This window comes from Limanda limanda, chromosome 6 (genome assembly GCF_963576545.1).
Source record: "Limanda limanda chromosome 6, fLimLim1.1, whole genome shotgun sequence".
Lineage (NCBI taxonomy): Eukaryota > Metazoa > Chordata > Actinopteri > Pleuronectiformes > Pleuronectidae > Limanda > Limanda limanda.
Genome location: NC_083641.1, coordinates 5,437,944 through 5,448,331, shown reverse-complemented (window position 1 = coordinate 5,448,331; position 10,388 = coordinate 5,437,944). Strand labels below are relative to the sequence as shown.

General features: G+C 43.3%; 1 long non-coding RNA gene across 1 annotated transcript; it reads right to left on the bottom strand.

Moving 5' to 3' along the window:
• Positions 1-2,238: 2,238 nt before the first annotated feature.
• On the bottom strand, positions 2,239-2,848 carry LOC133003925 (uncharacterized). The gene is made up of 3 exons (XR_009678313.1): positions 2,653-2,848; positions 2,380-2,482; positions 2,239-2,268 (listed from the first exon to the last, which is right to left on the bottom strand). It is a non-coding gene; the product is annotated as an uncharacterized LOC133003925 (long non-coding RNA).
• Between the last annotated feature and the right edge of the window lie 7,540 nt (positions 2,849-10,388).

The following is a 10,388-nucleotide window of genomic DNA, read 5'->3' as shown; positions in this document are numbered from 1 at the left end:
CTATTAAATGCTATTAAATTATCCTTGTCCTATCCATTGCGAGTGTCATTGTTAAGGTAGTAGTACCAGTAAATCACCAATAGGTGTCAGCATTGCTATGTAAACAGAGCAAATCAGATAAATGTTGTAAGCTATTGCATTTTGCAGAAAATCTTAATTAAATGTGTTGATTAAATTGAATAGTTAAATAAGTAGTCAAATATACAAAGACCAATAAAATTTGCAGTAAGAGAAAGTGTGCTGTAGTGAGAAAGATGTTTATTTTCATGGACAACCATCACCTCTCTTCCATTTTCTGGTATTCAACACTCAGCAGCTCAGCTCCTGGTCTGGGGCCTCATTTATAACCGTTGCGTACGCACAAAACGGGCCTGAAACGTGCGTACGCCACTTCTCACGCCAACGTTGGGATTTATAAAAACAAACTTGACGGGAAAATGTGCGTATTTCTACGCAAACTTAAGGCCGGCGCATGCTTCTGCGTTGTCAGGGGCCCGCAGGCACGCAGCTGTAACGCAGGACTCGTTCTCATTCATGGTTCTCCAACCGTTGCGCGTGTTGCCATGCAATTCCCCGCCAGAACACTAGGCGCAGTAATGTTTTTTGTTGAAGTCGGCTCTTCTTCGTGTGTTGCACGAAGAAGAGCGATTTATTTACATCTCCATGGCGGCTCCGCAGAGCCTTTTTCTGGCGGAAAAATCCGCCGGTTAGTGACGGGTTGTACTAGTGGACATAGTGTCGGATCTCTTCTGCCAAGTGCTCTTCTATCTGGTCCATATTCGTTCTTCTAAATCTTCCGTGGTTTCCGGGCATGAACCGGAAATGCGACTCCGGAAATGATGTAGTCAGCAGACCAATCACAGCCCTCGCGGCCGGGTGACGCTTGCGGGGCTTTGCCGTCTAGTTAGAAAAATTGGCCGACGCACGTAAGGACGTAGGAAGGGCCGTGAGGGGCCCGGAAGGGCTCTTGCGTCTCCGTTCCCGTGAAAACGCAGAAGCATGCGCCGGCCTTTAGACCCTCCCTTACGAGCGTTTTGGGGAGACGGTAAAACGGCGACACAGACGTGAGGTGGTGAACTGCAGCAGATTATTGATCCAATTCATCATTTACATTAAAACCAACAGTTTTTCTCCCGCGACGTATCTGCTCCACACGAGCCTTTTAATTAAAAAAATATAAAACAACTTTAAGCAAATTAGGTCCAGATTCGATGTAACAGCCGAGTTACGGTGCCGAGTCATTAATAGCTTTTAATAATATCTTCTAACACTGTGCGTGTATCATCAGATCGCTGCAGTGAACGGGACTGAGCCAGAGAGCGCACAGAGCACCCAGCGCACATAGCGCACTGGAGATTAATTATAAGAAATGAAGAAACTTTCCAAATAATATCCCAGAGGAGGTGAGTATCCACTGATGTGAGGGAATCGGTCCGATGCTCTAAATAAATAAATACTGCCGTGACACCGGAGCGGGGATCTGCTCGATGTGTGCATGTGAATGGAAGAACGAGGAGGAAGCGAGGTCTCAGCGATCTCTGATCTCACATATTGTGTTATCCACAGCAGCAGCGGCAGAGTGTCAGTGTATTTTCTTTATTAGTGACATCACTGCTGTCCCATAAAGTCGCTCTTCACCTCCACCTCACTAACAGACACTTGATGTCAGTGTCAGAAAGTTTCACTTCCTCTTCACATCGCTTGATGCGGTGACTCCGTCAGGACTCACGGTGGAAACCCATTGGTCAGCAGCATCATTTAATATTCACGCCGTGCTTTGCGTTGACCATTTATGGTGGAAAGTGGGCGTGTGGAGGGCGGATTTGGAGGCAGATCCACGTACGAACGTTTCCAAGTGGACTGTGATTTTTAAAGCGAACATTGCGTTCAGGTGTACGTGCGCACGGTTTTATAAATCGGAATTATCTTTTGCGTACGCCATTTCCGGATTTTGTACGTACGTACACTTTTAGTATGAATCCTACGCACTCTTTTATAAATGAGGCCCCTGGACTGTTCGGCAGTTCTCTCCACTGGTCTGGATGTTTCTCGGGACGGTGTGCTTTACTAGACTGCACTCTAAAAGCAGATTTAATCACAGAAACATCGTAGAAAAATAAGCAATCATTAAATAACTTGATCCATACCTTATGTTTATATTTTTTTGTATATTTTTTCTTTACTAACCTGCTCAGACAGCCAAGGAAAACGAGCCTGAATTGGGTGAACAAAAATTATTGTCCCTTCTCCTGGAGCCCATATTCACACCTGTGATTAAGTACAGGAACAAGAAAACAAACATGAACGCTTCACATTTATCAAGACCATTTAGAAACTGTCCAACAATAAATAATAATAAATAAAACCAGCAGCACTTACTGAGGAAACCATTTAGCATGCTCCACTCAGGGATAATCTTCAGCCTTCCAGCATCGCAGGCCTCCATCGCAGCAGAAACACGTCTTGACAGCATCATCACGATCTTGTGGAGAAATAATAAAATGTATACATAAGATGAAAGACAGCTGTTTGAGATTTGAATATACTTGGTTTGTTCCTCATATTTCATTTCATTATAGTAGAAAGTATAGCCCTATATTATACATTTAATTTATATGCATTTTACATTTGATTTTAAAATGGGAAACTTACCTTTACAGATGCTTTCTCCTAAGTTTTGATGAGGCGAAGTCCTCGATAATGTCTTCAAAATCCAGGGAGGTTGTAAATCCATTCTCAATTGCCAACAGGGCAAAGGCATTCAGTTTTTTTTCTGTTACTGTTGCTCTCCGGTATGTTTTCACTCGTTTCAACAAAGAAAATGATCTTTCTCCTGAACAGTTTGCAATCGGTAATGTCAGATACATGCAAAGGCAAATGTCCACATTAGGGAAAGCATCCCTCAAGCCTAGCTCTAGGAGCTTCTTGTACATGGCCATGACTGATTCTTCATCTTTTACCATTGAGATGAACTGGCAAAACTCTGCTGTAAAGTCCTCCTCAAGATCCTGAGGGTATATTTTCTTCAGCTTTTCTGTGGCTGCATGGATTTGTTCAATGTCCATTGATTTCGTTTTAGTAAGGAAACCAAATTTCTCCTCCACATTTTTGTATGCGTCTTTGCGTCGTTTCAATTCTTGTGACGAGCAGTCACAGATGACATAATGTGAGTCAATCAGTAATGCTTCACGGCCTGAGCGCTGCACCTCTGGACCTGCAGACTCACCGAACAAAACTTTCTTCACTCGTCTTCTTTGGCTATCTGCTTTGTATCCCTCTGTTGCTGTGAAGGTTTTGGCCTCTGCTTCATAGACATCAAAATCATTTCTGGCTTGTCCTATGAACTCTATGAGTGAACTGTACAGAATAGGAACAGTACATACATCAATTTGTACCTGCTGCAATGCTTTGCTGGTTAAATTGATTCTTCTCAGCAGGTCATCCCACACTACTGTCATAACTGCAGTTTCAAGGGTGTCCATCACTGTTATTAATTGACACGCCTCATATTGAGCAGCTCTGGGGGTTCCATGGTCAACTTTGATTTCATTCAAAGCATCTTGAATAGCTTTGTAGCCAAATCTCAGAGCTTTTGTTGCATCAGCTCTCGCAGACCACCTTGTGCCGGAAAGGCTCTTCAGTGTCAGACCTTGCTCGCATTTTGTGAGGTGGGCTGTTAAAATCTCCCACCGCCGAGTTGAAGCTGAGAAAAAGTTGTAGAGATTTTGAATGAAGTCAAAAAATGAAACTGCTTCTAGGCAACATTATGCTGCACATGCACCAACTAAATTAAGAGAATGTGCAGAACATGGTATGAAGTCAGCATTAGGATTTTAATTTTTTATTCTTGCCTGCAGTCCAGAATATTTCCCTGCCATATTACTTGCATTGTCATAGCTCTGCCCACGACAGTCCATCAAATCAATGTCCAGTTCTTTTAACTCAGATTTGAGTGTTTCCTCCATGTGTTCTGCAGTATGACCATGTAGTGGTATGAACTCCAAAAATCTCTCGACAGGCTCCCCACTTTTCTTCAGGACATAGCGAATGATCAAAGAGAGCTGATCAACATGTGTGATGTCAGGTGTTGAGTCCACAATGATGGAGAAATACTTGCCATCTTTAACTTCTTTTACAATAGCATGCAGAACCTTCTCAGCCATCAGCTGAATAAACTCATCACAAACTGTAGAGGACAGGTAACTGGTATTTCCCCTGCCCTTGTTTCCGTATCTGGCTAGATGTTCTGACAGTAGTGGATCAAAGCGACTAATTAACTCCAAGCAGCCCAAAAAGTTCCCATTGTGGGGTGATCCTACTACCTCATCGTCCCCACGGAAGGGCAGTCCTCGCGAAGAAAGAAACTGAATAGTTGCCACCATACGTTTCAGAATGTTGAGCCAGTATGCTCTCTCAGACTCCTGTTGCTGTACTATGTTTGAATCTATGCGTGCATTTTTATTTCCAAGTGATGATAGACTCAGCACAGCAGTGCGATGATCCATACCATTCTCATGTTCATGCAAGCGATTAGCACAGTTTTTCCAGTCATTAAATCCAGTGACAAATTGATTGTCTCTTATACTGAACAACTTGCAGCAGTAACAGAATACAGTGCCAGTAGACGGTGAGTACACTAACCATCTTCTTGACAGGGTTTCTCCATTTAGCTTTTTTCTAAAGAAATGTTCCTTAGTTAAGCTTCGGTTAATGTCTCCATATTTTCTCTGTGATGCAGAGAAATCTCCAATATTTTGACAGGGATGGTTTAGTGCAAAGTACTCACGCATCCTGTCGTCAATTTGGTCCCACTTTGCAGGATCAGATGGATAGCTTGTCAATACCCTTTCCGGGTCTAGAGGCTCCGTCAAAACTATATTGGGCTCACTTTTTCTGGCCGGCTGCTGTTCTTCCATCATTTTGTCATTCTCCTGTGATGGCGCTGATGTTGAAGGTGCCGAAGTGTCTTCCGCTGCGTCTTCGGGCCGCGTCTCCGGGCCTGGCTCGGCCTCTGGCTCTGCTAACACTAGCAGGTTTACAGCTGTTGGGCGGCTGCCCGACAGAAACTTCTGTATAGCCCCCCGCTGTCTCTTCTTTTGTTCCTCTTCATTTTTCTTCTTTTTACGTTTTGCTGCACCTGAAAGCATCTTGAATGTTAGCCTACTCAAAAAACGACCTGGCTGCCTGCCTGCTAGCTTAATTGTCCCGCTTAGTCCTGACCGGCTGACCACCGCACTGGACTTAACTGACTGGCGTTAATGTGACGTCACGTAACGTAACGTTAAGAGATAAACAACGTCACTATTTTTAGTTAATTAATAAATATTGATATATTAAAACTGAAATAAATTGTAGATAGGATATTTGTATATTTTTATTTTATTTTATTTTATTTTATTTATTTTTTGGTCCCTCTGTCTGGGCCCCTCCCTGCCAATCAGGCCCTAGGCACGTGCCTAGTTTGCCTTTGCGTTAATCCGGCTCTGGCTGCAGCTAGCTGGTCTTCTCCCCTCTCATTTGCGAGGTACTACAGGTTGGATGTCACATCCCCTGGCCTGACCCACGCTGTCTTGAGCGTGGGCTCTAATGTGGATCTCACTCCTAAGTGAGGGGGGGACTGGTAGTCAGTCACCGAGATAAGCTTGTCTGGCAATACGGGAGTCTCCATATCCCATAGTGAGACATCGAAACGAATGCTAAGAAAGAGAACTTTAGGTTACTGTTGTAACCCCGGTTCTCTGAGTAGCATGAGTGAGATGTCTCAACAGAATGCCCTTCTTGCTACTGGGGTGAAGGGAGAAGAGGTGTGCTTGTTTTGAATGACGTGTGACGCCCAACCACCGTATTTAAGGTGCGGCACCTTGACGCGGACGTCACGACTGCCAGCCTATCAGGGCTGGCGAATTGTTTTAAGTGCTTCTGTGAATATGCGCGAGGGGCGTATTCCATAGTGAGACATCTAACTCATGCTACTCAGAGAACTGGGGTTACGACAGTAGCCTAAAGATTTCTGACACATCAAAAAAAGTGACATCATCATCTGTGGGGGGAAACTCTCCCTCCTCATCATCGGACTCTGTGACAGGCCGATAAACTTTAAACGCCTTGACAAAGTTGGATCCATTATCAGTCACTGTTGCAACTACTTTGTTGAGTAGTCCATATGAAGAGTAGGGATGGGTATCGTTTGGTTTTTATCCGATACCGGTTCCTAACCGATACTTTTAAAACGATACCGGTTCCTAAACGGTGCCTGAACCGATACTTTTTTCAAAAAAGTGCACAAAACGATACTTGACTAAGAAAGGCTTTTTTTATTGCCAAATATATTAACTGTTTAAAGTAGATTATAAATATAAATAAATACAAAACCCTTTTTAACTTAAAACTATGAATAACATACGAACTGTTAACAAAAGTTTACACTATACTTAAATAAATAAAAATAAATACAAAACACACACACTCTGACTCGTGACTCTGCCTTCGGTGCCTGAGCCAAATGAAGACTGAGGGTCGCTTTTCCATCACTCAGAGACCCCCCCCGTGTCTCCGCGGCTGGGGCTGTCGCAGGCAGGCTTCGGCCCGCCTTCGTCCCCCTAAAATGCGGTCGCTTTTATGAAACATTTCTCGGCGTGGTCTTCGTTCCTCCCGGTCCCGGAGCCCGGTCCCGGAGCCCGGTCGCGGCGCACCGCCACGGAGGAAATGCGCGGGGGAGAGGTCTCACGAGGAGATCCTCCCCCCCACACACCTGCACGGGAGCCCTGACGCATGCGGGGTGCGGGCAGCGCGGGGACAAGAGTCTGTCCACCGGCAGCCGCGGGGCCGGCGGGAGCCGCCGGGAGCCGCCGCTTCCCGTGAAGGAAGGAGCGGAAGTGTGAGGAGGCGGGACGAGCGGAGACCTCAGTCTTCCATTGGCTCAGGCACCGAAATGAGGCACCGAAATCTCCGTTGCATTTCGGTCCGGGTAGGTACCGGTTGTATTGGAACCGGTTCCATATTGGAACCGGTTCTCGGTACCCAACCCTAATGAAGAGTGAATGTTTTTGATTTCTGCACCAATAACATCATACGTGTGTCTACCGCGAATTATCCTACATGCTAATGCAGCCTTCTGGCGCTCTAATGTAGATCTACTGATCCAGTGGAGCGTTACTCCCATATAACTTCTATTGTTAGCAGTCTAAATATCCGCGGTAGTTGACACAAAGTCAACCTCATTCTCCACGGCCTTCAGATTTTTCTCCATCACTGCATACTCCTCTGTGTAAGAAGAAAAACTGTTCTGTGAGGCAGCCCGGCATTGACAGTAGTAGGGATCTTGTCTATCATGGCACGAAACAAGGGCGAGTCAACCGTGTTTAAGGGCAGCATTTCCTCTACAACTGCCTGACCAACTTCTTCAACTCTCCCCCACTTACTGGTTTTGCACTGAAGTCCAGCTTTTGTTGTTTGGGTGGAGGGGGACCTCCTGCTCTCTGCTTCTTACCACCTTGTGGGATTTGCTCTGTAAGTTTGACTGTGCAGTGCTGCGTCTCCAAATGTTTTTTCAGATTTGACGTCGTGTTTTTGTAGGTTGATAGCACTTTGTCGCCACCTGCACAGAGTGTACAACGCACCTTGATATTTCCATCTTTAGCTGAAAGATACTCAAAATAGTGATTGTATTTCCAACTCAAAAATGCGCATCTCTCTCTCTCCTCCTCCATTGTTGTTTGAGTCGCTGCATGGTAGGTCTATGTATATACACGTGACGTGACCCTCATGCTCAAGGGCGGATTTGCCTAGGGAGGAAAGTGACATTGAGAGCACAAACGAAAGAGAGACTGAGTGCAACGAAGCAATTCTGAGGCTGTTTAATTCCGACACTGAAGAAGACAACTTTAGTACTGTTAAAAAGCACTGTTCCGCATGTATGTAGTTGTGGATGTTACCGGCATTTATTTAATAAGTTTAAAAAAATCTTTCCGCGTTAATATCTCATGTTTCAACTGGGACACCTGCGGCTTATAGACAAGTGCAGATTATTTATGTACAATTTCTTTTTTCTTTTAAAAATTAGCAGCATATATTTGACTATTAATGACAAAATAGTAACGCACAGTGACTCGGACAAGTAACTTTAATCTGATTACTGGTTTGGAAATAGTAAGTTAGATTACTCGTTACTGAAAAAAGTGGTCAGATTTAAGTAACGAGTTACCGGCATCACTGCAAATAAGTTATAAGACTGCTCTTTCGTAAATATTGGCAGTTACTGCTGTAGAAGTAAAAAACATTACAAGAAACATTTGCTTTTTCAACCATGAGGTGGTTATTTTGCTTATGTTTAACACTACTCTCAATTCTGTAGTCGGGCAGTTAGATGATGGAGTAGTCCAGGGTGGTGGGTTATGAGTTTAAGAGGCATTTTATAGGACCCTTGGTAGCTTTGCACTAGAACAATTTCCGGCCTTTTCCACAAACTAATGGTCTGAAACCGAGATGGTGAGATCAGGTCTGGGATTTTTTTATTGTTTGCCACACAGCCAGAGATAAACACAGTTTTCATACTCGCTCTAACAAATATGTGGTACAGTCATGAATAATGTATGAAAACATGCAGCGAGGATGTCAAAGCAGAAATGATTTACATCTCACCCGCCTGACTTATGAACTCTGCAGCTTTGACTCCAACATGAAGCAACACTTGACTTTCTTGTCTCTGAGAAGCAGAGCCTCTCATCTTCTCTGACACCAAACTTTTTTTTTATTGTCATGATACTTGATATTCTTGCATCTAATATTTGCTCAGTTTCTGTCTTTGTGATGCTGCTTTAACAACCTACAAGTGTCGTATTTACAATTTCTAGAGAACATGTAACTAAAATGCCAAATAATGTACGCCCTAAGGAAGAGATCAAATATAATCAATTTGAAATTTAAGAAAATCATGAGTACTGAACATTTCTTAGGTGATTCAATGAAACAAGGGGTGCACTTTTCTTTCTTAAATCATTTGTTTATTATAATAAAAAATCGAGTCAATTTAATTTACAATTTTTATTTGTCAAGCGAAATAAGAGATTAAGATGGAATAAAAGAGTTGAGGGATTAAAAGTGTATGAAAGGATAAATCTGTATAAAAATTAAAAAAATGGTTGAAAGGAGAAAAATAACATAGGGAGAACTTTGCGAAATAGAAACAGAATAAAAACACAATGATGGAATGACCATGTCAAATTGTTATATTGATACTGACAAAGTTTTCAACCTGGTTTAAAGAAAAATTATGTCGCAACAAGACATTTGTGAGATTTCTGCTGTGAATCAGTGATAACCACCCTGCTTCAGTATCATTGTCACCATGGTAACACACGCAGTTGTTTGCTGTTTAGTCACGTCTGTTGTTTGTCAGAGAAGCTTTAATGAGAGCCGAGGGGAAGAATCAATGAGAACTCATTTCCAATCAGTTCCCTAACAAACAGCTGCTTCAAATTCTGTGTCTTTATGTAAATGTACACATAGATCATTTTGTTTTATTGCAGGTGGTTTAATGATGTTTCTAAAGCTGACACTTTGATCATTAACAACAAAACATAAACTTGCACATTGTCCTCACTTCCTTATATTTGCAGGGTAAATATGAGACCCAGAAGCCACATTGCTGAGGATTTTTTTTCAGTGCACAGTCATTATTACATTTTGAATAATGTCTTTTAAATGGTTTTAGTTACAGAACTTGTAATATGACAGTGAGGTGATCCACTTCTCTCACATGACAAATCATCAGTATTAAATAATTTGGATAAGATGCGTAGGGAGAAAGTGAAATATGTGGCAGCGTTTTCCTGGTGAAGTGTTTTATTAATCAGGAAGATGGAGGAGCATCATCGCTGCTGGATGTCAGGTGTGTGTCTGTGACTAACCACAGTGAATCACTTTCAGTAAATATCAACATGAACCAATGAAAAGTGTAAAACACAGCTGGATGCTAAGTGAGCATGGGGTCTAAATATCAGGCAGCTCTGATAAACCTCTAGATGTTTTTCCTCTGCTCAGTTAAAGACAGTCAAAGTACATGAGCGAGTTTGTAGCTCTCCGCCCTCTCTTTTCTCTTTCTCATTCCATGTTACGATACAGGTCGGGGGGAGGGACCCCAGAGCAGAGTCAAACAAGGAGCACTGCGGTGGTGCGTTCAATGATGTTTATTTAGAGTGGGTCAAAGGAGATAGCCGGGGTTCTGATAGCTCCGGGAGCTTTTCAGCGGAGAGGAGATGCAGGCGGCCAGGAGGACGGGGGGGCTGATGGCTCCGGGAGTTCTTCAGCGAGAAGGAGAGACAGGTGCGCAGGATGACTGGGTGGCTGGAGGACAGGAGACAAACACGAGAGTTACCAGAGGTTCACAC